The sequence below is a fragment of the Leuciscus leuciscus genome (genome assembly GCF_965113295.1).
Source record: "Leuciscus leuciscus genome assembly, chromosome: 3".
Classification (NCBI taxonomy): Eukaryota; Metazoa; Chordata; class Actinopteri; order Cypriniformes; family Leuciscidae; genus Leuciscus; species Leuciscus leuciscus.
Window position 1 is genome coordinate 27,537,623 of NC_138727.1, and position 27,076 is coordinate 27,564,698.

The 27,076-nt window shown below is 41.0% G+C and overlaps 1 protein-coding gene and 2 long non-coding RNA genes across 5 annotated transcripts in view; 2 read left to right on the forward strand and 1 right to left on the reverse strand.

Annotated features, from left to right (window-relative positions):
• The window catches only part of LOC309495631 (uncharacterized protein), a 93,144-nt gene extending 89,050 nt beyond the window's left edge, over positions 1-4,094 (reverse strand). For all 3 annotated transcript variants that reach the window (XR_014204728.1, XM_082165479.1, XM_082165477.1), the window contains exons 1-2: positions 3,991-4,094; positions 2,422-2,499 (exon numbers count right to left, since the gene is read on the reverse strand). The gene's annotated coding sequence lies outside the window, so the exon portion shown is untranslated. The remainder of the gene's footprint in view (positions 1-2,421; positions 2,500-3,990) is intronic.
• LOC309495676 overlaps positions 1-27,076 on the forward strand; it is a 352,025-nt gene that overhangs the window by 130,214 nt on the left and 194,735 nt on the right. The gene's annotated exons all lie outside the window — the stretch shown is intronic.
• LOC309495568 lies at positions 4,535-11,758 on the forward strand. The gene is made up of 2 exons (XR_014204715.1): positions 4,535-4,819; positions 11,382-11,758. It is a non-coding gene; the product is annotated as an uncharacterized lncRNA (long non-coding RNA).

Genomic DNA, 27,076 nt, shown 5'->3' on the forward strand with positions numbered 1-27,076 from the left:
TGATGTATCGATGTTCCCTTCTTCCCTATGCCGTGCGCAGCGCCCTTCGAATTGAACATGTTCGCTCCCTTCGGATTGGAATCTCACTTAAGATGGCAGAATACCCTGTGAAGTCCATTTCGTAGTCCACTTACAGTCAAATGGAACGCACCTCTAGAGCGACGTTGTTGATTGTTTGAGCATGTGACTGCGCGTTTCTCCTTGTTTTCTATTGTTATGCGCAGCATATTTCCCGCGCGCACAAACACAGTTAAAAAACGAAATTCAGGCCCTGCATTTATTAAGACAAACCTAGTAAAAACGAATGCAGTCTATACACTGACTTGGCAGCTCTGTGAAATGTAATACAACAGTGCCACCTACTGTCTAAATGCATTAACATTAAAAGTGTGAGGTGAAACTCTTTTGCATAGACAAGTAAATGGGTTTGTCAATTAGCCTTAAAAAAAACAAAACAAAAAAAAAACAGATCTTGTGCATCCTCACATTGGAGTCCTGAGTTCATGTACAAAGTTTGGTTTCGATACGTGACAGAGTTCCTGAGATATGGACGACTTCCTGTTTGGCGACTACGCCGCCGATTTCGTTTGGCTGTGACGGGCAAACGCTTCCGAAAATCAAAAATCCTTCTAGTAACTTTTGTGAGGCTTGGTCCAAGGATCATGTACGTCCAGTTTCGTGAAGTTCGGACCAAATTTGTGACCTGTGAAAACTTAGTTTCGCTTTCTGTTCAATCCAATATGGCGGACGAACGACATGGACTCGTGATGTCATCTTCGCGAGCAACTTACACCGGTACTGACCGGACGTTTTAAAGTTGGAACGATGTCTCTGTCTCAAAGGGCCTAGGCGCAGGAGCTGGCCAAAATTTTTTCTCCCGGGAGGAGGAGGAGGAGGAGGAAGAGGAAGAGGAAGAGGAAGAGGAAGAAGAGGAAGAAGAGGAAGAAGAGGAAGAAGAAGAAGAAGAAGAAGAAGAAGAAGACTTAACAATAAGTGTGCTGCTTTCAGCAAGCACACTTAATAATGGATTTGTTGCAGTTTTTGCACGATAGTAGCCGTTCAATGGCGTCAAGTGATTATAGTATTTTAAATGTTTTAAACTTTCTGCTTTGGACTAATATTACATTTAAAGTTTGCTTCATTAAAGGGATACTTCAGCTCTGGAAAGATGAATGTGTATTTAAAATGGGTAATTTATGTAGTAGAAATGAATTTGAATTTGGAGCCTTCTAGACTGAGAAAAGCCAGAAAATGTATTTTTAGCTTTTGTGGATGAAAAACTACAACTCCCAGAATGCACTTGCTTCACTGCCCTAGGAAGCCACACCTACCGGTGAGAGCACAGTTAAACACAAGGCAAGCTACTAGTGAGTCTCCATGACGAGTCTGACAGAGATTTCGAGATCGCCCAAAATTTCCTGGATTCGGCTTTTGCGTTCTACAGTCTCCATTGATTATGTTTACTGTGGCGATCAGGACGAGGGAGAGCGACGCGAGGCCGGTGGCTTGTTTACTGATGAGCAACACCTGTGAGACGCACCGCTCTCGTATCTCTCACAGAGGAGCCGGAATTTCCTTAATGCACATCAACCGATAACTTAGCGTTCATGTAAACACTACATTCAGATTCACCAATCGGAATGAATTCTGTTAGATTGAAACAAAAGGTGTGCATGTAAACAATAAATGGCGACTGCAGAAAGCAAAAGCCGAATCCCGGACATTTTGGACGATCTCGACGGCCGGACATGTCCGGGAAATAGGATGGTAACCCCTAATACTTTCTCCTACTACTCTGCTTTCTCCACAGAACAAGGGCCTGTTAGCTTAGCTTCCAAATAAAAGATAGCTGACACTATCTGTGTACATGCTGTGAGTGAGATCGCATCCTCATATGGGCGGGTTGAAAACATGCGGAACAGTGCCTTCTACTGGCTGTAGTCTTTGGACAAAAAAATCCTCTGATGACGCAAAATGACGATTTTTGCGTCATCGGAGGATTTTTTTCCAGACAAAAAAATTATTAAAAAAAATACATAAAATCTCTCGTCTCGGGGGACATGAGGGGGGAAAGCAGGGTAATTTGAAAATACTACAGGTTTTCTACTGATACAAAGCTTAATGCTAAATCCTGAAGTATCCCTTTAATGTTAAATATACGGTAAGCAAATTTAGCATTGTACTCTCTTTATTGATGAGTTGTTTTCATTAAAAATAATAACCACGAATTAAGCATTCATTTTAGAAGTAAGTGGAAATCCAAAGACCTTTTGTGTTAAAACGCAGGTATACCATGTCAGTCTAATTCACCTTGTTAAAAGTTCTGTTTAATATAATAAATTCATTTATGCTTCCATGAAAAATAACTACAGACAACTGTAAACACCTTTAAGTGATGCTAAAAAAAAAAAGACAACTTACCTTGGTTGAAATAAGGGATGGTTAAAAAAAATAAAAAAAATAAAAAAAAATAAAAACCAGTGGAGGATGATGCAAAATCTAAAAAAGGAAACAATAAAAATAATATATTACAGGTAACCACTACAGTAGTCCAAAATGTTGAATGAGGTGTATGCTGCAAATTAATCTAATATGAATATATAAAATAAATCTAAAGTGAAACTAAGAATGTGATTAAAAACATCTTACAGCAAAGGATGACTGTGGCGAGCAGGCCGAGGCTGAGGGCTTTGAGAGAATAGGCTTGTTTGAGATGCGCCTTGCCTCGCTTGAAATGTATGTGAGAGTAGGCGGCTGCAGTGAGGGGAGGAGTGAAAAAAGCGCAGGCAAGACGGGCAGTTCTCTCTTCTCGCAGTGGATCTGACACCTGCGAGATCAAAGATGGATATCGCAGGATTCACCGGATTCACGCTCGTGCACAGTGTTGCTAATAAACTGGATAGAATTTAAGTTCTGTTGCTTATATGAAAATAAATATAATGAACAAGACACCCAAAGTAGCCTACTTATTTAATTCCATTCCAAATACATGTTTATCAATCTTTTTTTCTTTAATACAGATGTGTTGTTTTTTTCTTTTTCTTTTCTTTTCTTTTTTATAAAAATTACATTGCATAACCCATAGAGATCGCACTGTTAGATAGTTTGGGAATATTCACACATAACGTATACACATAAAACATGATATCAGAGTTTTAAAATCAAACATTTTAAAAGAGAACAATACATCACGGTTGTTTAAACCAATGAACATTAAGCTGTGTCGTCAGCAAGTCGTTTCCCATCATGCTTTTGATCAGCGCAGTCAGTGGAGAGCAACTGCGCTCGACTGCAGAATCCGACAGGTGCGCCTTGCGCTCGCGAGAGATTTTTGACATACGTCAGCATGACATCAGAGCAAGGCGGACCGCACTCGGACACATTTCTAACCGGCATGCATCTCGCGCTGATCACCGCTGATCGATTCTGCGCAGATTTTGCTCATCTCAAACAAGCCTATTAGCTGGAGGCCAGTGTGATTACTGATGAGTGACACCTGTACATTGCTCATTATCAATCACTCAATCACTCACCAGCCTCCGTTCTCTCACTCTCAGCCTCGCCCTGCTCACCACAATCACAATTATCTGTTTGCAGACAAGAAAAATGGGTAAAATAAGAATGACTGACTACTGTAATATCAAATATTACCTAGGTCTGTATGTATAGACATGCAGTAGTCAAAGAAATGAACTGATTAATCAAATTGTGGTAAAAAAATATCATATTGATTTTAATTTATTGACTAGCAAAATAGTATGGTAACAAGAGAAACTGCATTAATTATGCCCATGTTTCTCATCTTTTCAGATAATTTTCAATCAGTCACAATTTTGAACTGGTAAAGGCAGATAAATAAACATTAACATGGAGAGCTAAGATAAAGTGCAAATAAGGGAAACATCTCAAGCTGTTAAGACATGGCTGATGATGTAGCTTTAAAGATTATAAGTCCAAATACTAACTGAAGTGTCTCAAAAATATACTTACATGGATAAAGATGCTTAATGGTTGAAAGAGCTCTTAAAAGAGCTTTTGGGGGTCATTTAGCTGCTGTTGACACAAAAGCAAAATGGAGAAAAATAAGAAACATGTTAGGTAGTTGTATATATATATATATATATATATATATATATATATATATATATATATATACTTTCAGTGAATTTTGAGTTATTACTTAATCAAAACAACCCAGCTGCTGATTGATATTACTTGGAATGCAAAAAAAGAAAAAAGAAGTGGGTGTGCGTTTGGGCTTTTTTGGTCTGTTGGGGCTTTTTTGCTTATTGAAGGAGAAATTCTTGTTATGCTAGGCTGTATAGCAGTTCATACGAATACCGGTGTTTACTTTGGTTGTTTAATTAACATTAATGACAGACAGCACCACGTTTCTAAGGTTGATGTAATTGTAAGCACTAATCCAATATCCTCCAAGTTTTTGTTAATGTGTTATATATATATATATATACACGTCTTTACATTATTTGAAAAACATGGCCAAAAATTTGGTTTTCCATTATATGCGATATGTGGGTCAAAGACGAAAAGGGGGTTTCAAGCATCAAAAAAATAAAAGTGTAAAACTGCTTTAAATTTATTCTTTTTCACATACATTAGAATATGTCCTGTTTAACTTTATATTTTTCTGAGCAAAAAATAATTACCACCATACATTTTTACTTTGATTTTACTGAAGACACCCACTAAAATGTAATTCAGTGTAACAATGTTTTTATTGCAAAAAAATCTTATCAGATATTTTTAGAAAAACTCTAATTTGATAACATATTATAGGATTCTATTTAAAGATCACAGTGCAGGGTTTCCGGTGACGTCATGATGCTGGCAGCAGCTTGAAGAACTTGCTCCGTTCATATACGAATATATTTCCTAACTAAACTACATAAAACTCGGCGAATCTTCACTCAGACAATATGGCATCATCCCTGAGAGGTAAGGGGTCGCAAAAACAGGACCAAGTTAAAGACAAAGGGGACAATTTGAAACAGTTGACTCTGAAACAAGCCTCGTGTTCACCTGCGGCGGCTGATGCTAGCACACACGACTCTGGGTCAAGAATACTGGAGGAACTCGAGAAAATGAGGAAAGACAATCAAGAGGGACACACGCAAACTCAGCTCTCCTTAACGAGACTAGAAACGGCCTTTAAGGGACTAAAAGATGAAGTGACAAATTTGGAAAAGAGAACCACGGAGGCGGAGGACCGCATTAGCGCTAACGAGGACACTGTGAAGCGTCATGAGCAGGCCATCCGGCACCTGCTGCAGCGCGACATGCACCTGACTGTGCGTTGCGAGGACATGGAGAACAGACTACGGAGAAACAACCTGAGAATCTACCGTGTGCCAGAGGTGAGCGAGGGAAAAGATGTAAAACTTTTTGTACAAGAGTTGCTTAAATCTGCCCTTCAACTACCTCCAGAGATGAACATCACCATCGAGAGAGCTCACAGAGCACTCACCGCCAGGCCTAAAAATCCAGATGCTGCTCCGCGATCCTTAATTGTAAAGTTTCTGGACTACTCCGTCAAAGAGACTATTCTAAGGAAAGCATGGGAGCAAAAAAAAGTAATGTACAAAGAAGGGCAGATATACTTGGACCACGACTTCTCTCCCGAACTGCAGAAGAAAAGATCGCTTGTGCGTGACGCAGTTAAAGGGATAGTTCAGGATTTTAGACATGAATCTCTATAGCTTCCCCATAAGCAGTGTGGTGCATTGACCATGACTTACCCCCGACAGCGTCCTGTGAGCCGAGCTCCGGTCCAGTTTTGGTCAAGATGAAATTAGTCCGGCAAGATTGCTGGGGTCACGGCAATAAAGCTTTTTTCTTCTCAAATCAATATGTGTTCAAAAGAGTGATATATTTGCGTCACTAAAACGTTGTCTATGGAGAGGTCAGACCTCGTAATGGCTTGGCACTATTTTCTCCCCTGTCATATCACTGCGCGCTGCCGCTACCTACAGCCAGCTGCGAGCTGCGCAGGCGCACACCACTTTTTCAGTTGTTCGGCAGTGTTTACAGCAGTGTTTACGTGCTCAGAACAGCTACACGAACGAGCTAACATAGCTACTCACCAAGAGCGACACCACCATTTGTCGGCCACTCGATGTCTCACTGCAGCAGCTGTGGCTCCAGCTTCAACTTGTTCAACTTCTCTGTCCATCCTCTCTCTTTCTGTCCTTTCTAACTCCATCTGGCGTAACTCGTCATCTGTGTATTCAGGTTCGTAAAGATATCCTTTTGGCTGTGTGTCGAAGTCAATGTTGTCATCGTCGCTGCTGTAGTCAGACATGTTATCGTTCTCTTTACGAGCTGTAAACAAAGTGACACGTGCGCGGCTCCCAGCTGGCTGTAGGTAGCGGCAGCGCGCAGTGATATGACGGGGAAGAAAATAGTGCCAAGCCATTACGAGGTCTGACCTCTCCATAGACAGCGGTTTTGTGCTGCAAATATATCACTCTTTTGAACACATTGATTTGAGAAGAAAAAAACTTTATTGACGTGACCCCAGCAAACTTGCCGGACTAATTTCATCTTGACCAAAACTGGACCGGAGCTCGGCTCACAGGACGCTGTCGGGGGTAAGTCATGGTCAATGCACCACACTGCTTATGGGGAAGCTATAGAGATTCATGTCTAAAATCCTGAACTATCCCTTTAAGCAGCTGAGGACGAAGAACATCAGAGCCAGGTGTATTTTTCCTGCACAGCTGAGAGTGGCCCTAGAAGACGGTGAGAAAACCTTTCCGACGATGTCAGATGCTCAACCTATACTTGAGAAGATGGGGGTGAAGGTGCGCGTGGACGAGAGGGAGCGGCTGGAAGCGGAGCTGTCCCGACGCGGATGGAGCACTGCGGGAGCGAGAGCATGGAGCAGCCCTCAAACACGTTCATATGCAGGGATTGAATCCTTCTTCACCACAAAGGAGTGAGCTGTTTCTTTCCTTTTTTCTTTTTCTTTTTCTCTCTTTCTTCTTTGTTTCTTCGCCGAGTTCATCTGATGTTTGAGACTGATACCGGTTAGGAGAATTATAATAAACTGTTTTAGCGCCGGACGGGGCGGGAGGAAAAGCGAGTGGAGTTTCACTTTTCCACGGCTTGGCGCGCAACGGACTGCTCTGAGAGCCGGACACAGCGACGCAAAACGTTTAGTTTTGTTTTCCACGGAGGACCAGTCACCACCCTCTGCCCAGGAAACACCGGGGACTGGATTTTTCAGGTTTGATAACCGACTGATCCAGTCTGGTATGTGGAAACCTACATTGTTATGTTCATTTTTGTTGTTTTATGTTGTTAATGTTCTTCATGTCCTGAGATTGAAAATGGCCCAATTCCTGCTAATATGTAAAAAACATTTTTCTTTGTGCTCCATGATGAATAAGTTCATAATACGAGATGAACAATCTAATTTGTGTTACTTATAATGTTAAAGGGCTGTGTAGCCCCATTAAGAGGAAAAAAGTACTCAACCAATTAAAGAAATTTAACTGTGCTATAGCTATGCTTCAGGAGACACATCTTTCAGAAAAGGAGCATTTGAAGCTGAGGAGGGAATGGGTTGACCAGCAATATAGCTCCTCATATCACAATGGGAGAAAGAGGGGTGTCACAATTCTTTTCAATAAATCTATTTATTTTTCTCATGAGAAAAAATTCTGTGATAAAGAGGGGCGGTATGTGATGGCAATTGGAAGTATAGGGGGCATTAAAATAACTTTGCTTAATTTATATGCTCCAAATGAGGACAACCCAAATTTTTTCAAGAAGATGGCATCATTGATAGCAGATAAAGCAGAAGGGATTATTTTGATTGGAGGGGACTTTAATTGTGTTTTGAGGGCGGCTGTTGATAGGCTCCCTGCTGGTTCAGGTTCAAAATCCCAAAAGTCTTTGGCTCTTTTAACACTGATGGGGGAGTTAGGCTTGGTAGATGTTTGGCACAGCTTACATCGCAAGGAGAGAGATTTTACCTTTTTCTCACAGGTTCACTGTACCCACTCAAGGTTGGATATGTTCTTGATGTCGGGAGCAGACTCCTTTAGAGTCATTGAATGTAATATAGAAGCAATTACCATCTCAGACCATGCTCTAGTATGTTTGAAATTAAAGATGAGCCCAAATAACACTTTTAAATATTGGAGAGCCAATGTATCTATATTAAATAAAGAAATAGTTAAACAAGAGTTACAAAAAAGTATTATTGACTATCTTGAATTTAATGATAAGGATGGGGTGTCTCCAACAGTGTTATGGGAGGGAGCCAAATGTGTCCTAAGGGGCAATATTATTGCAATTTGTTCTAGATTAAAAAAAGAGAGAATTGCAGAACAATTACAATTAGAAAACAAAATCAGAGCATTGGAAAGAGAATTTCAGACAGCTCGGAAGGATGACTTATTGGACAAACTAAAAGAGACTAGACAACAACTGAACAACTTGTTAACCTACAAAGCAGAGGGGCAGCTGAGATTCACAAACCAAAAATATTATGAATTTGGTAATAGGGCTAGTCGCCTGTTAGCATTTCAGCTGCGTAAATCGCAATCAAGCAGAATAGTGCATAAAATAAAATGCCCAAAATCTGGGGATATGATCCAGCAGCCGAAGGATATTACAAAGGCATTTGCCAGTTACTACGAGGAGTTGTATAGGGAAGAGGACTGCCCAAATAAGATGGAAAAGACTGAAGACCTGCTTAAATCAATTAATCTTAGTAAACTGACCGAGGAGGAAGCTGACCAAATAACAAGCCCAATTACAAAAGAAGAAATTTAAAAAAGCATTATGAAACTTAAAAATAACAAATCTCCAGGAGTGGATGGACTCCCTGGAGAATATTACAGAGTGTTTGAAAAAGAGCTGACTCCAATTCTGCATAAGGTCTACAATTACGCGCTCTCAAAAGGTGTTCCCCCCCGGTCATGGTCTGAAGCCATTATTAGTGTCATTTGTAAAGAGGGCAAAGACCCAACACTCTGCACCTCTTATCGTCCCATTACCTTCTATGTGTTGATCTGAAAATACTTACGGCCATCATTGCAAACAGAATTCAAAACCACTTAAGAAAACTTGTAAAACCTGACCAAACTGGTTTCATTGCACAGAGACAAGGAACAGATAATGTCAGAAGAGCCTTAAATCTCCAAATAATAGCGCAAAAAAGGAACACCCCATAGACGCTGAGAAGGCGTTCGACAGAGTGGATTGGGCCTTTCTACAGCAGACTCTCAAACATATGGGTTTTAATGACACCTTTATTAAATGGATCCAAATATTTTATAAAGACCCTAGGTCACGAGTAAGGGTTAATGGCCACTGCTCTGATTTTTTCTCACTGGGACGCGGCACTAGACAGGGTGAAGTCCTTTCCCCCTCTTTATTTGCACTTAGCATAGAGCCGCTGGCCGAACTGATTAGATCCAATCCTCTCATACAGGGAATAAGAGATGAAACCAATGCTCCTCATAAGCTGTCTCTTTTTGCTGATGATATTTTATTATTTTTGGAAAATCCTATTACCACCATTCCTGCCCTGCTCCAAAGCCTTAATGAGTATAGTACCGTATCGGGATATAAGGTTAATACAAACAAATCTGAAGCATTAATGATTGTTGGGAACTGGCCATCACAGTTAGATAATTTGGTCTCATTCAGACACTCCACACAGGGGTTTAAATATCTGGGAGTAACAATTACCCCTAAGACCACTCAGTTGTTTTTATCTAATCATGAAAAGTTATTTAGGGAAATCAAAACCGATTTGAATAGATGGGATGTACTTCCACTTTCTCTCCTAGGAAGAACTGAATGTATTAGAATGAATGTTCTACCTAGATTACTGTTCATATTTCAAAGCCTCCCTGTTTTTGTACCACAATCTGCATTCAAATCATTAGAAAAATGCATTTCAAAATTTATTTGGCAGAACAAAAGGCCAAGAGTGCGCCTTAAAATTCTGATGTCAGATAAGGAGAATGGTGGCCTGAGGTTGCCTAACATAAAAATGTATTACTGGGTTGCCCAAATAAGAGCAATCGTGGCCTGGATCATTCGTGATCCAGAAACAATATGGGTCTCCATGGAGGAGGAGTCAATGCCTGGAATATCTCTATCGAGGCTCCCATTTATTGGTCTAGAGACACAGAAGAAAATGAAGATCGAAAATGTATGGGTTAAAAATACTCTAAAAATCTGGAACCAGGTACAAAAACAATCAAGAGGATTGGTGGCCCTCTCGCGAGCCATGTCCATAAGCAGGAATATTGCATTTCTTCCATCTCTAACAGACAGGGGCTTTGATAAGTGGGCGGAGAAAAAGCTTATCACTATAAACCAACTCTTTGAGGGAAATGTAATGAAAACTTTCGCCCAACTAAGAAACAACTTTAATTTACCCTCAGGGGACCATTACAGATATTTACAAATAAGGGACTATTTAACAAAACATAAGGACTGGGTTCAGCTCAGAAGAGAACCAACAAATATAGAAAAACATTTGATTCATCTGATTGAAAACAATGGTGTAATGAAAAAACAAGTGTCCTTAATTTATTGCAAACTGATGATGGATATGTCGGACAATACACAACATATAAAACAGCAATGGGAAATGGAACTCAATGTGACATTGGATGATGATACTTGGGTAGGTGTTTGTTCTGGTTGCCATAAGAGGGTGGGGAGTCAAATGTGGAAGGAGTTTGACTGGAAGTCTAAAATCCGATTTTTCAGGACGCCACTAAAGTATCTCCGCTCTGGGAGTTGGGGTAGCAATAAGTGCTGGAGAAAATGTGGACTTGTGGGCGATCAAACGCACATATTTTGGGACTGTCCTATTGTTCAACACTTTTGGACTGAAGTTAAGGTGCTCGTAGAAAAGCTCCTTAAAGTGAATCTTTCCTGGGACCCTTTAACGTTTCTACTGGATAAATTCCCGGATTATCTGTCCCATGATCAGAAAACTCTGCTACATCTCCTATTAATGGCTGCAAGAAAAATGATAACAACTTATTGGTTGAATCCTGAACCACCCACGGTCTCACAGTGGATACAAAAAATCAGACAGTTATATTCAATGGAACAGTTGACAGCACAACTACAGCTGAAGACTCACATCTTTGAAAGAATATGGGGACCAGTTCAAAGCCTTGTTGGATAGGCCACTTATGTCTCTTTTAAGTTTGTATTTTTGCTTGAAGTTTGTCTATTTATTTTTATTTTTTCCTCAGATCTTTATTGTAACCATATATATCTTTATTTGAGAGCTCGGGCCCAATCTCAGGACTGTTGTTATTGTTTGTATTTACGTTGACTGTTGTCAATAAAAGTAAAAAAAAAAAAAAAAAAGATCACAGTGCAGCTCCCAAATAATAATTATTTGTAATTTTAAATCTTTACACTTCGCCAATATCCTTTAAACCATTAGGTTTTACACATTTGTCAGCAAGAAGTTTTTGTAAGGAATTGAAAATCAATTAAAATCTAATAAAATTTAGTAGGAGCACATATTGTTTTACATATTTTAATAAGTACAGCTCAGAAAAAGTATATTGTTTAATTTTTACATAAATATATCTGTTACACCGAATGACCATGGTTTGTTACTCTGAATGACATTTTGATAAAAATTTTGAAAATGATGTCATTGTTCCTATTATTGCAATGTTTTGAATATTATTCTGTATAATTAAATTCCTGAGCAAATCACAGAAGCAGATGCTGAAAAGAATAACCATTTTATTCCACAATGCATATCATATTCATGTAAAAATGAACTGAACTGGTGGTAATACTGTATAATCAGCATATCTCATTTCATTGAGAACTTGAAACTTGAAGGACAAACACACATAGTTCACCCAAAGATAAAATTTACCCTGTGATTTACTCACCCTCAAGCCATCCTAGGTGTATATGACATTCTTCTTTCAGATGAACACAATCGGAGTTAGGCTATATTAAAAAATGTCCTGGCTCTTCCAAGCGTCATAATGGCAGTGAATGGCCGTTTATGTTTTGAAGTCCATAAAAAAAAGCATCCATCCATCATAAAAGTGCATCTATTCATGACTAAAGTGCTCCACACTGCTCTGAGGGGTTAATAAAGGCCTTCTGAAGTGAAGCGATGCGTTCGTGTAAGAAAAATATCCATATTTAAAACTTTATCAACTAAAATAACCAGCTTCCGGCAAACAGCCTATGCAAGTCAACTTACGCCAAAAGAGCAACACTTGACGATGTATGACGTAGATATAGGAGTATCGTAAGTTTAAAGCCTCTCGCGGTTCAAACAAACAGGGCTGGGCAACAAACTCAAACTTCTCCGACATTTCTCTTTAAAAATTCTCGTTTTAGACTCTTCGTGATTTGCTCTGCGCTTCTGCGTTCGTCATTATGTTGTGCGACAGGTCACGGTTTACTCGTCCACCGTAAATCGATGCGTATAGCCGTCTGCCAGAAGCTAGTTATTTTAGTCGATAAAGTTTTAAATATGGATATTTTTCTTACACGAACAAGTGTTCTTTTTTCTTCACTTCAGAAGGCCTTTATTGACCCCCCAGAGCAATGAGGAGCACTTCAATGATGAATAGATGCACTTTTATGATGGATAGATAAACTTTTATGATGGATAAATGCACTTTGACTCAAATTTCACGATTTGATTCGATTTAAAATAAATCTGATATTGATTAACATCAACTGAAAACAGCATAGACTGAAAGATCGATTTACAAATCAGTATTGGTTCTTTAAAATGAGAATCGATTAAAATCGAGAAATCAATCTTTTTAACCCAGCCCTATTATTTTGACATTGCAATTCTCAATACCTTTCCCGTCTCCTTGCTAAAAGCGATGCCCTAGCTACTGGGTCTGCATTAACTTTCTGGCGGTGCCTATAACTCTCTTTTTGTTTGTGGGCATCTAAAGTAAATCAGTAACGCATAAAAAAATGCATTTAAACATATTTATAAAGTTTAATATTTTCTTTTAGTGCTAAACATCCCTCATTTGTCTGAAATATAAATAAAATGCTAAAAATGTTATCTAAACAGTGACACTGTCATTCAGTGTAATGGATGACACTGTGGTGTAACAGACAATTTGCATTACACCGAATGACAAAACATTACCCTGAATGACGAAGCTTCTACTTAAAGGGATACTTTACCGTTTTTTCATATTAAACTATGTTATTCCCTTAACTAAGACGAGTTGATACATACCTCTCTCGTCTCAGTGCGTGCACTAAATCCCTCTGTCTTGCGGCGAAACTTTGTTAGCCCAGTTCATTTAATATGGGCCAAGCAGAGAAGCTACCAAACACCTCCACGTTTTCCCTATTTAAATACAGTTACTCGCGAAGTGTAACTCGACCTAGAACGGTGACACAAAACAAAACGTTGCGCTTTTCTAAGCGTGTAAAATGGATAACAGTGAAGATATTACTGCGCCAAGTCGAAGTGCTTACAAGCACTTGCAATGTCAGTCAGGATAGGGAGGTTGTCATGATGAAAACTCCAAACATTTGGTATGGTATCTCTGAAAAGCCCTGAATTTTTAACGTTTCAGGACGGTCTAAAAAAAAATGTCATCTAAGCTAATGTTACAAAGGAAAACTTCTCAGCCAGATATAATGATAACATGGGCACATATATTTATGTTTCTGCCACACACGGTCCGAGAACCGCTGTGAGGTTAAAAGAGAATATCGTATTTTCCCGTGAGCGTTTGGCCATTTCTGTGGGTGCTTGAGCAGTGTTCACGCGCTGTCTTAGAAGTGGCCGCGCTTCAGGAGTAACTTGTTTAACGAATTCAGTTCCCTTTCGCATCTGTGAGGATAAAATACTTAAATACTTTATTAATGATATTAATGATATTGTGATTATCATTAATAAGTACCCAGCTAACAAAAAGACGTCCCTAGAACGTCCCTGAACGTCCTCTGCGAACGTCCTCTGGACGTCTTCGTGTAGGGTTCTTTAAACGTTAGCAGGACGTCGCGGGGGACGTGCGCAGGACGTTTGCAGGACCGTCGTGCGACGTCCCGAGGGACCTTAGTGGGACGTTTGGAAAACATTCGGGGACCTTTACAGAACGTTCATTAGAAGTCCTTTTAACATCCTTTTATTTTATTTTAATTAACCAAAGAAAACAGACACGTTGTAAGGAACAAAGTATTTATTTAAACAATTGTAAAGGTGTTGTGCTCTTTCCGTGTGTGTGTGTGTGTGTGTGTGTGTGTGTGTGTGTGTGTGTGTGTGTGTGTCTTCAAACGCGCTGGCAGCTGTGTGTGTGTGTGTGTGTGTGTGTGTGTCTCGGTCGGTCAGCTGTGGGGTTAGTCCGTTGGCAATTCTTCCCCCTGGCATCTAAAACAACAAAATGAACACATTCAGTAGTGTTATGATTTTATATGTCTATATATGAATATGTGAAATATAACGTCGTTTCATTTCAGCAACATTTAACGTTAGTTTCGTAGTGTTAGCATAACGGTTAGCAGTGGAACAACGGCGGACAACTTCAGCAAACGTTTTAAAAGGTCAAATTTTCATAATATGTAATGATGTATAGTGGTTACGATAACTAATGTATACTAATCTAAAAATTAAAAATACCTTTTAGACTGTCGAAAGAGAAAACACAAGGCCGCGTCTGAGGAGGACCGTTAACTGTCACTACGCAGCTGAGCGTTGCCATGGATACACGGATACATGCTGCGTGCCATAATGAATGACGTCACTCGCTTAGGTGCATTTGTGATTGTCACTTGCTAGTGTGTTATGGAAAGCATATTCTGCCAAAATTATAGTGTGTAGCTATATGACACTTTTTTTTTTTTTTGTTATTTGAAATGCAATGTGATATCAGTCTTAAGTGCAATAATTAGAATAATTTTTTTCCTAAAATAACTTATTTTGAATAAAACCAGTCCTTCGATCGCCTGACCAACATTTTTACAGGTAGCCTAAATTAGGATACTTTTATTTGTCTTACCTGTGTTATTTCCCACTTTCTTTCCAGCAATGTGCTTTTCCATTCTTCGCATTTTCCTTGGCTGCATTCATCATGTGAAGTCGATGCATTATTTTGAGCTCCTGAGATTCAACCATATTTTCTTCATGTGGAATAATAAATTGTAGGCTAAATTCAATTGAATCACTTCTCATGTTTTTGATGTTTAAATTATATTGGCTGAAAACAGACTCGTGATTTGATTACATCTTTAATTAGTGATAGAAGTTATAAGTAACATGAAAGTTATTATCTTAACATTAAAATTAAAACACTAACAATTTTAACATTAACTTAATTTTACAATTAATTCAAATAATATTTTTACTATAGTTTATTTGCAGTTATAAAACTGTCAATCTGCAAAACAAAAAACCATGGTTTTTAGATAAAATCTATTATCACAGTTAATTTAATGGATAAACAAATCCCCTTTTAAATCCAATATGGGTTTATATTTTAGTTTAATTATTCGTTTGTCTGAGTTGCAAGATGTCCGGTCTAATGATAAAAATCAAAGGCATGGGCGACTGGATTGTGTTGTCATGGAAATGGCAGGTGAGGGACGAAATAGACGTTCGCAAACTGGCCCGGACAAATGTCATCAGAACGTCCATCAGCGAACGTTACAAAGCGGACCAAATACGGACGTCCTCCGAAGGTCCGCTCGGGAACGTTACAAAGCGGACCAAATACGGACGTCCTCCGAAGGTCCGCTCGGGAACGTTACAAAGCGGACCAAATGCGGACGTCCTCCGAAGGTCCGCTCGGGAACGTTACAAAGCGGACCAAATGCGGACGTCCTCCGAAGGTCCGCTCGGGAACGTTACAAAGCGGACCAAATGCGGACGTCCTCCGAACGTCCGCTCGGGAACGTTACAAAGCGGACCTAATGCGGACCTAAGGGGACGTTGGAAAAGTCCGGGGGACGTCCCCTGTTAGCTGGGTAGGGCCAAACGTTAAAACATTTTTTTATTGAATTGCTAAGAACGTACAAAATCAATGCCAGGGGTAAATACAATTGCGAGTACAGCTACAAATTATATAGTCAGGAGAATATTATGCAATATATTCGCCGCTTTTACGGCTACCCAGATAAATCCCATAAGTGTGAATTTTCTGGTGTCCCGGCCACGGCCGATGGTGTTTTATGTGTAGAAAGAATGCCCACTGCCCAGTGCCCATCTCTACACACAAGCACAGCCCGTCACACAGGGCTCGCGCACATAAATCGACTCAGATCGATTGCGCATCAAACGTGGTAAATGTGCCCACTACCCAGTGCCCACAAACACTACGTTATGCATGTCTCACGTTTTCTGTAAAAACGAAACCAACGTGCATTCGCTTCACTCAAGCAATCAATGCTTTCGGTGTGGTAAATGTGCCCGCTATCCCGCGCCCACATCCACGCACAGGCATGACAGTTCCTACGGGACTCGCCCAGCCCTCCCCCTCTCGGTTGACCGCCGCAGAGGAGTCGAGCGCGGGTAATCTGCCCGCTGTTATCAGCGCGCCCCTGCCTCAAATGTCACGAGCGCGACGCTTGTGTTACAGCACACCGAAGCCTCTCCATCGCTGAGCGAACGGAGCACGCTTCGTATTCAACCCCTAGCTATTCATGCAGATGCATGGGCAAAGCTGCCTGGGGTTTCGAAGTGGGTGCTAAACATTATAAAAAGAGGCTATTCGCTGCAGTTTCGCCGACGCCCTCGCCTCTATACGGCGCGCGTCGAGACCATGGTAAAACAGAAGTAGCACATTTACTTCGAGCCGAAGTGGCGAAACTATTGAGCAAAGGGGCCATAGAGCTTCTCTCTCAAGTTCAGAGCGAAGGAGGGCTATACAGCAGATACTTCCTGGTTCCGAAAAAAGACGGGGGTCTCAGACCCATACTAGATCTAAGGCAACTGAACAGAGTGCTTGTGAAGCGACATTTCAGGATGCTCACGACCAGAAAAATCCTCGCGCAGATTCGCTGAGGAGACTGGTTCGTGTTAATAGATCTGAAAGACGCATATTTTCAAATACAGATAGCGTCACGTCACAGGCGATTTTTGAGATTCGCCTTCGAGGGCCAGGCATATCAGTACACAGTCCTGCCGTTCGGTTTATCCCCGGCACCCCGTACATTTACGAAGTGCATGGATGCGGCGCTCGTACCCCTCAGAATGAGGGGCGTGCAAGTACTGAACTATTTGGACGATTGGCTGATTCTAGCGCAATCTCGCTCAGTGCTCATAGAGCACACGACCATTTTACTCAGAAGATGCTGGGTCTCATGGCCTCAGCATCATCAGTGCTCCAGCTGGGCCTGCTCCGCATGCGCCCGCTGCAGTTTTGGCTGAAAGCGCGAGTCCCACGCCAAGCGTGGGCATCTGGTCTGCTTCGCCTCAAGGTCAATCAGAAGTGCGTCACAGCTCTGAAACCTTGGAGAGCGGACGACTGGTACCAATCAGGTGTAAGCCTGGGGACTTCCTCGAGGGTGAGAGTGGTGTCCACGGACGCATCCACCTCGGGATGGGGAGCGCTGCTCGAGGGCAGACCGTTCTTCGGCCAGTGGTCAGAACGGGAGAAGCTCCTGCACATAAACTGCCTCGAAATGCTGGCAGTAGACAACGCGCTGACGCGTTTTGTCCCCAAATAAAAGGACGCCACGTCCTGGTCCGCTCGGACAACATGTTTGTGGTGTCCTACATAAATCGCCAGGGCGGCCTCAGGTCCAGGAGCCTGTACAGGCTAGCAGAACGCCTCCTGGTATGGGCTCAGCGCAACCTGCGCTCGCTCAGAGCAGCGCACGTGCCAGGGCTCCTAAATATAGGACCAGACAGACTGTCCAGGAACAATGTTCCGGCAGGCGAATGGTCTCTACACCCACAGACAGTCCAACTGCTGTGGAAGAAATTCGGCAGAGCGGAAGTAGACCTGTTCGCGTCTCAAGAAAACGCTCACTGTCCGGAATTTTTCTCTAAGAGCGGGGACGCGCTGGCTCATGTATGGCCCCATTGCCCGCTCTATGCTTTTCCCCCCGTCTCTCTCCTGCCTCAGGTGATAGAGCGGATCAGGGAAGAAGGATGCTCAGTACTGCTTGTAGCACCGTTTCTGGGAAAACCAACCTTGGTCCCCAGTTGTGATGCAGTTAGCGAGCACTGCCCCGTGGCCAGTGCCAGTGAGGAGAGACCTCCTCTCTCAGGCCCACGGCTCGGTCTGGCATCCTCACCCGGAATTGTGGTCCCTTCATGTCTGGGCCATCAACGGGTACATGTTGAACTCCCTAAGGGAGTATTAAACACGATCACGCAGGCTAGAGCTCCGTCTACGAGACGGCTCTACTCCTCGAAATGGTCAGTGTTTTCAGGCTGGTGCACACCCCGTGGCGTGTCACCCACAAGAGCTGTTGGATAAGGGCAGGACCCCTTCCACGCTCAAAGTTTATGTGGCGGCTATAGCAGCGTTCTCAAGAACAACGCTTGGTCAGTCAATAGGAAGGAACGATTTAGTCATCCGCTTCCTTAGAGGGGCTAAGAGACTGAATCCTCCCAGACCTCCCTCAGTCCCCGTATGGGACCTTTCTACGGTACTGGAAGCCATGAAAGGTGGACCATTCGAGCCTTTACAGACGATTGATCTGAAACATCTGTTTTTCAAGACTGTGTTTCTGCTGGCTCTCGCTTCAGTGAAGCGCATAGGGGACTTACACGCGCTCTCTGTGAGCGCGACGTGCAAGGAGTTTGGGCCTAATGACTCAAGAGTTATACTCAAACCTAAGCACGGTTATGTTCCGAAATCCCTCAACACACCGTTTAGGGCGCAGGTTATCTCCCTGTCAGCCCTACCGGTCCCTGGTGAGGAAAGAGACGCGGGCCTCCTTTGCCCAGTCAGGGCATTGCGAGCTTATGTGTCTCGCTCGTCTGTTTTCAGACAGACAGAACAGCTCTTTGTTTCGTTTAGCGGGCGTTCTAAGGGACTAGCCGCGTCGAAACAGAGCCTATCCAGATGGATAGTTGATGCTATAGCGCTGGCATATGCCTCCAAGGGCATGCAGTGCCCGTTGGGTGTCAGAGCGCACTCCACGAGAGGCATGGCCTCTTCGTGGGCCTGGTCGAGTGGGATTGCCTTGCAAGATATTTGTATGGCGGCGGGCTGGGCCTCCCCGTCTACATTTATAAGGTTTTACAACCTAGAGGTTCCCGCCCTGCAGGCCAGGCTGCTGTCGGTCTAGTTAACCAGTATTATCTGACCTGATGCTATCAGCTCAGAATGCTGCGTCTACTGAGCACAGCTCAATGATCAACAGTGAAAAGCAGTAGCACAAGATGTGCCTGGGCAAACTGTGTAAGACCCACATTTCCCCATCAGTTCAGGCCGTACCCCGCCCTGTCTGTATGATGAAATTTGCGTCTAAGCGACGCTGCCATATGTGGAAGAGTGCGGCTTCGCCCCTCCCTCTTCCCGGACTCCCTGTGAGTTCCCTGGGTGATTGTGCACTATATGAACCCCGGGCTTTCGCCCTTGGGTCTTTGGTGTCAGATCTCAGTATGCACGGCGTTTTGCATTGGGTCCCCTAGCGTAAGATATCTTACGCAGTACGAGAGACCTCTCGTAAGAGAACGTACTCGGTTACTAACGTAACCTCGGTTCTCTCTAGAAGAGGGAATGAGTACTGCGTATCTTGCCGTGCATGCGCACGCTCTGGTTGCTTTGATGATGAAAAACCAGATAATAGCTGCCTGCGAGCGGTATTTATAGGCCTAGACCACGCCCGTTTCGGCGGGACGTCAGGCCTCGCTCGATAGGCTGCTGCAGTTGCCGCAGAGCAGCCAATAGGCGCGAGCTGCCTCGCCTATGTCTGCATGCTGCCGCAACGCATTTTGCATTATTACAAAATTAAGGATAATTTTTGGCTTCAATATCTCGCGGAAAAAGGATTTTCCCCTAGCGTAAGATATCTTACGCAGTACTCGTTCCCTCTTCTAGAGAGAACCGAGGTTACGTAAGTAACCGAGTACGTTTTCGCGGGCTTTGCACGCGAGTCTGGCAGCAACGTTTATATATTTTAATATTTATACATATATAAAATGTATATCATCACCCAGCATACCTTGTTAAATCATCCTGGCATTCAATTATTAATAATAATAAAACTGCTGTGATTGGTTAATAGAGCTTCGTGGCGTGACGTCACGGCTCTAGCGCCGCGTTGGCTGATGGGTAAAATCGCCATTTTGTGAGGCCACTTTTTGATCTATGTTTTTGATGCGCCGAGGAGGGATTTTTTTTATTATTAGTTTTTTTTATGCTTAAAACAATATACAGATAATAACAGACAACAACAGAACTAAAACAAATAAAAATCAAATAAAAATCACAAAGGGGGGAATCATGTAAATTAAACATTGATAAATCATATGAGAATTACATGACACTGAAAAAAGGAAAAGAATTACAAACAAATAATGTTTTTAAGGCCTTTTTGTTCTCAGACAACTTATTTGAAAAGAGGTGTTTTTCAAGTTCTTTCAAAAATGTAAGAAAAATAGGTTTCATATTTAAATATTTAGATTTATGAACATGAAACTTTGCTAGTAACAAGATCAAATTAATTACATAAAAATGACCTTTTTTAGATTGATTATAATCTACAAAGCCTAGGACCACATCCTTCCAGTACAACACACATTCATTATAGATTTCAGACCTAATAAATCCTAAGACATCTTGCCAAAACAGAGTTGTCACAGAAAGAACAACTGGAGGAAATATCCTTTTTAAACTTTTTGAGGTAGTGACTTGCAGGGTAGTATTTATTAATTATTTTAAAAGAAATCTCTTTTACTTTATTGGTTAAAAAAAAAAGATGTGGAAGCATCCAAACTTTTTTCCAACAGATATTACCAACTGCATTATTCCAGTAAGCGGTCACAGACGGTAAAGTTTTGCTGAAAAAAGTGAACGGACTGATTGATTGTTTTTACAGGGAGAAGCAAAGCACAACAGGAGTATTGACCAAACTCATAGAGACTGTAGAGGTTGAGTTCCTCTCAATAAAGCAAGAGCACCTGATGGGATTGAACCCATAACTATTGAAAATTCTTTGGGAGAAACAGGAAATTGGTATAAAAACTCCTTATATGAAAACAACAACCCTTGAGAATTGATTAACTAACTAACAAGATATTTTTATCAAACCAATTCTGAAAAAAATATAGACAGTTACATATTACAGTTTTATATATATATATATATATATATATATATATATGTATATACACACACATGTATAAAATATTACAGTTATTCCAAATAAAATATTTATGAGGTGAAAAGTTGTGCTTGAATATCAAAGACCATGCCATGAGGGATTGCCTGGGAAAATCAGATATTGCTGGTAATTTTTCAATTTTGTAGTTACATAACAGAAGAAAGTCATGGGATTTATGGGAAGAACACGTTGTGGTGTTGGATGTAATGTCCGTTCACACAATAGATTTTTACATTCAACCTATTTGTATTTAACTTTGTTTTTGTTTGTCAATAAGCCCATCTCATAATTTTTTATTTTATTCTGTGCTTTCAGACTCTTTTACACAGTAAATTGTAATTCGTTAAGCTCCCTCAAAAAATCATGCAAAGTGATTGCCTTTAACTTAGTAAAATGAAAGAATATAATGCTGTAACAACTGCTTATTTAGTGGTGTAAGTTGAGCTAAATAATGTAATATTTCCTTCAACTTGGAATTTCAGTTGTATTTAATTATACATCTTGTTAAAACAATGCAAACTGATTGCCTTAAAATATGTTTTACTCCACTTAAGCACTTCACACATACATTATAAATCGTAAATTTTTCAACAACAGGGGTCTGCAATCTTTTTGTCATAAAGTGCCATTTTAAAGTTTTCCAATACGGAAAATCAGCACAGGTGGCATCAGCACTGATAGGAAGTGTTCCTACTTATAATGAAGACAACTGTGTGTTGAGCTTCAGGATGTGAGCTGATCTTTCAGTTTAATTTGCGGCAGTTTGCTGAAGAGATGCTCATCCATATCTGTGTTGTCATATCAGTAAACCGTGGCCTGTTATAACGTGCTCTTGCATGTTCATCTTTTACCATTATGGGAGGAAGGAGTACATTTTATATGTGACTTCAACAAGCAGATGCATTTTTAGAACCATTGTAAAACAAAGCAAAAACAACTGATTTAGGGTTAGCTAATTGTAGCCTAAACAGTATAGCAGTAGCATAAGCTTAAGTATGGCACAGTTTAGTCAGCACAAGTTGGCACTGGTTTATGTAATTACATTTTTAAAAAGTTTTGAATTATGTGCCTTCTTGACCGAGGAAAGATAGAAAGTAACTTTTCATAACATTTGTATGAAAGACAACAACTCCCACAATGCACCACATTGCAAGCCACTCCCACTAATCCAGAACAGCGTTTGAGGAGCCGCATATCAGAGAAATCACTTCCGTCTACAAAGCTAGCTACCACCAGAGCTTGAAATTCATTTCACACAAAATTTCTAGTTAGTTGGTGAATTCTTTAGTGAATTACTCCTCGTTTGTATTTCTTTCGAAATGGTGAATTATTGCATGGTACTGGGATGTTCAGTCAGAACATATGCGGTGCAAAACTAGAATGGTCCACAACACAAACGTTCGTGTCCTCGTCTGATTTAGAGATTTCGTCCAGGAGAAATTGGCATCGTTGAAATTCTTTGCAGCAGACGGACTCTATCGCGGTGTCCATCCGTGAGCACAGTGAGAGCACAAGCACCACCAGCCCACCTCAGCTCGATCCAGTCCGGACTCCTCGTCCGCACAGGTCTTCTGCCTCGGCTCGGCTGCAGCAGCCACCTCCTGTTCCTCCATCAGCCTCAGCTGCTCTTCGCTTTACTCCGGCTCGTAAAAGTAGCCACGAACATCTAATTCGAGCATCTAACTTCTGGCTTCACAGCGCCTGTTAGCTTAGCTTCCAAACAAGATGGAGGATAATGCTTTTAGTTTCAGAAAGTGAAGTCCCACCCACTGATCTGTAATAGGTCTGTAGCGTGATTGAGTCCCACCCCCTGGAAAAATGAGGAACGAGTGTTTGTAGTCTCAACCCTCTACAAAGATATGGAACTTCCTGCTTAGAATGACGCAAAATGACGATTTTTACGTCATTATAAGCAGGAACGGCAACAATGAAATCCTTATTTCTACCTTCTCAGGGGAAAATTAGGGAATAATGCAGGAGCATTCAAAAATATGACTGGGTTTCTAACAATACAAAGCTTAATGCATATTGGCTGAAGTATCCCTTTAAGCAAAGTCTGCGTCGATGCTCTGACCTAAAAAGGTTGTTATTTGTTCTTCTGTTCTTTTTCTGCACATTTCAACATTATGCACAGATTAGTGCATTGCTGCCTTTAACTGGTATACAAACGTCATTAGGGGCTTTCACACTGGAGGAACCTTTTCATAATTCATAAAGCTATTGGCGGAAGTTCCCGGTTTAGGTCCAACCGTATCAAGCCGCTGACTTTGTGCTCCCCAAAAAAACGCTGGCGGACCCCCAGGTCATTGTTAGGGTATGAACAAGAGCATATAATAACATGGATAAATCAACTCATCAACTTATGAGTAAGTCTCCTCGGCTTCCATTGTCAATTGCGCTCGTTCTTGTTGCGTGACCTTAAACTGGCAACCTGCATGAGGGTCGAGTCTGAGGAGAAGGGGACGGGGTAAACAACAATCTCCCATAACTTGAATTTGGACTGCAGTACCTATTTCCACCACTAGCTCACAGACATTCTTACAGACTGCACCTTTAAAGATGTCTATTGAGAGTCCCCACAAAGATAACAGATAATCTGTGTGCATGTGCAAACTACATTAGTCCAAAAAAAGTATTGATGGAATTTTCAGATGTTGTAGGTGACTGAATTTTTTTATCTAATTGATTGCTGCTTTTCATAAGGCTGTATACACTGCAAATGTCAGTTTATTTCCATCATTATCCAATACATAAATGAACAAATAAACAACATGCCCTTGGCAATCTAGAATAAGCTATTCATATCTAGGTTACTGATTACTAATGAATGACCAGAATGACTGTCTGCTATTACCTTCCTCAAGTTCAGTGTCAAAGTTAAAGAACAGAATAGTATCTTAATTATACAGACAAATCTGTCGGATTATGAAAAAGAAAGAATGACTTAATCCAATGATTCTTTATCAGATCTAAGACAAAGGGAAAAGAACAAAAGTCAGCCTTCTTCCTTACATTTTAAAACTTAATAACCATGAATTAATATCATACTAAATATCATATCTGGCCCAAGCACAACAATCCTAAAACTGGCTTGTCGCACACGGGCCAGATCTGGCCCACACACAGCAAGCCACGACTCAAACTAAAGCCGGTTTGTTGCACAAAGGCCAGATCTGGCCCACACACTGCATGCCACAACTCACACTAAAGCCGGTTTGTTGCACACGGGCCAGATCTGGCCCAAGAACAGCATGCCACGCCTCACTCTAAAGCCGGTTTGTTGCACACGGGCCAGATCTGGCCCAAGAACAGCATGCCACGACTCACACTAAAACCGGCTTGATGTGTGCGGGCCAGAGACGGCCCATATAACCTCTGCCGCTGCCAGAACTGAGCCACATGTGCCATAGTTGGCCCAGATGAGGCCCGGATATGTATGCTATGGTGAAGTAGTGAGTTTGACGTGTAATTAAACTCGAGGTTCTGTGGGGACTGGATCGGTTCCATTCCTTGTGCTTCCGGACAAATCTTTGGGGTGCGGACTGATGGGGCAGTGAACCTGAGGTTACCCCGTGAGTCAGTCCTAGAGCTTCTCATGTACGATTTTAGGGAAAAATTGGATACGGGTTTATTGGATACGCCGATTTCTTAGGCGTGCCGCAAGAACACTACAGACACAGTGTAATCACCATGGGAAAATCTCAGAGTAAAACTGGGAGTTGTGAAAAATATGATACACCGGTGTATTGCCAGATGAGAAGTTTATCTATGTATCATCTTTTTACTCTTTTAATTCGTTTTATAACTGACCTGTTTTTATATCTGGTTTAAAGTGCCCCTATTATGCTATTTACTACAACACTTACCTACAACAGGTTTATGTGCATCAAAGGTAAAAAAAACTGTTTAATTTTCTCATAATATATTCGGATTTTCTGAGGCATTAGGCAACGTCTCCGCGGTTTAATGAGGAAAGAAACGCTTCTGCAAAGGAACGGATGGTCCGACGAAACATTGTGTCGTCGTAGGAGAGGAATGTGGACAAACGTTGACACAACATATTAAAGGTTGGCTTTCTCATCCTAAAATTTCGGACCCACTGCTTCTTGTTAAAGCCCGCCACAAAATGCTCCCAACAGTCCTGATCTCTCTCACACACAATAACTGAAGCAAATGCACAGGCTGAAATGATGGCCCTTTTCGTCCTCCTCCGCCTCATAATCATGGTGATGTTTGGCGAACTTTATATCGCAGAGCTAGCATCAATCATATTGCGTTCGTCCATCTGTGCAAGATAATTTAACCCTTTAAGCATGCGCGATGTTTCAGATAGTATTGCAAGTGTAAACACATGAATCGGATATGGGTCACAATTGAAAGCATGTGTAAACGGACGGTCAAAAAATTCGGATATAGGCAACAAATCAGAAATGGGCATCAAGACCTGCAGTGTAAACGAGGCCCATGACAGTCGTATTGGCACATATCTGATTTATATCTGATTTATTTCCACATATAAAATGAGGCCTGAAACCGATCTCAAAATATCCGAATGAAAGCTTTTTTTTCCTGTTTACACGTTCATAGAACACATCCGATCTGTGTCACATATGAGCAAAAAATCGGAATTGGGTTACATTTCACTTGTAAACGAGGCCCGAGAGCTGTTACACACTACATGAAAGGTCATTTTCAAAAATCCATAATAGGGGCACTTTAATTTTCCTTGCTTTTATTTTGTGATTATTTTAATTCCTTACTGTGTAAAGCACTTTTAATTGCCAAAGTGTATGACGTGCTATATAAATAAAACTGCCTTGCCTAATGTTGCATCACAATAAATAAAATATAGGTATATAAATATATATATAGATATATATATATATAAATATAGCTGCGAGCAGCGATTGCGGGCCCAAGCCGGTGGCACCACCACCCTGGTGCCTTTAGTTACACTAAAGGCACCGGGGTGGCGATGTCACCGGCTTGGGCCCTCCATCGCTGCTCGCAGCTATATTTATATATATCTATATAACTATATATATATTTATATACCTATCTCTCTCTCTCTCTCTCTCTATATATATATATATATATATATACTGTATATATATATATATATATATATATATATATATATATATATATATATAATGAAGATGAAGTTCCAGTGATATGTTCACAATTCCCTATGATATCTTCATGTCCTACACTGGAAAAAAAGGCCACTCCCAAAATAAGCAAAAAAAAAATTAATATAAGATATTTTTGCTTGTAATAAGCAAAAAAATCTGCCAATGGAACAAGTGAAAATTCTCTTGGTAAGATTTCTTGAAATAAGACACATTATATTTAAGCCTTACAAGATATGAGTGATCTTGAAATTAGCTGGGAAAACTAATTTTTAGCTATATTTTACTAGTATTGTGATGTTTTGTGTCTCAATAAGCTTGTGATGCTCAAAAATAGTATTTTCCCCTCAAAAGTAGCATTTTTTTTATAGTCATCCTGTTTGTTTCAAGTGTATTTAACAAATTTTTTGTTCTATAATTGTTACACTGTTCTAGATTTTAAGTCACCACCAACTTGAAATAAGATTGGAAACTGGCATTTTGAGACAAAATGTCTTGAAGTTAGCATTCCTGACTCGTATTAGGCAGTGCTCTTTTGCCATAATTTACCATCCTGTCATCATCTCAAGTGTATTTACCTTATTGTAAGCTCAAGAAAAGTAATACTGTTCTAGATTCAAGACATTTTACCTTCTAGAGTC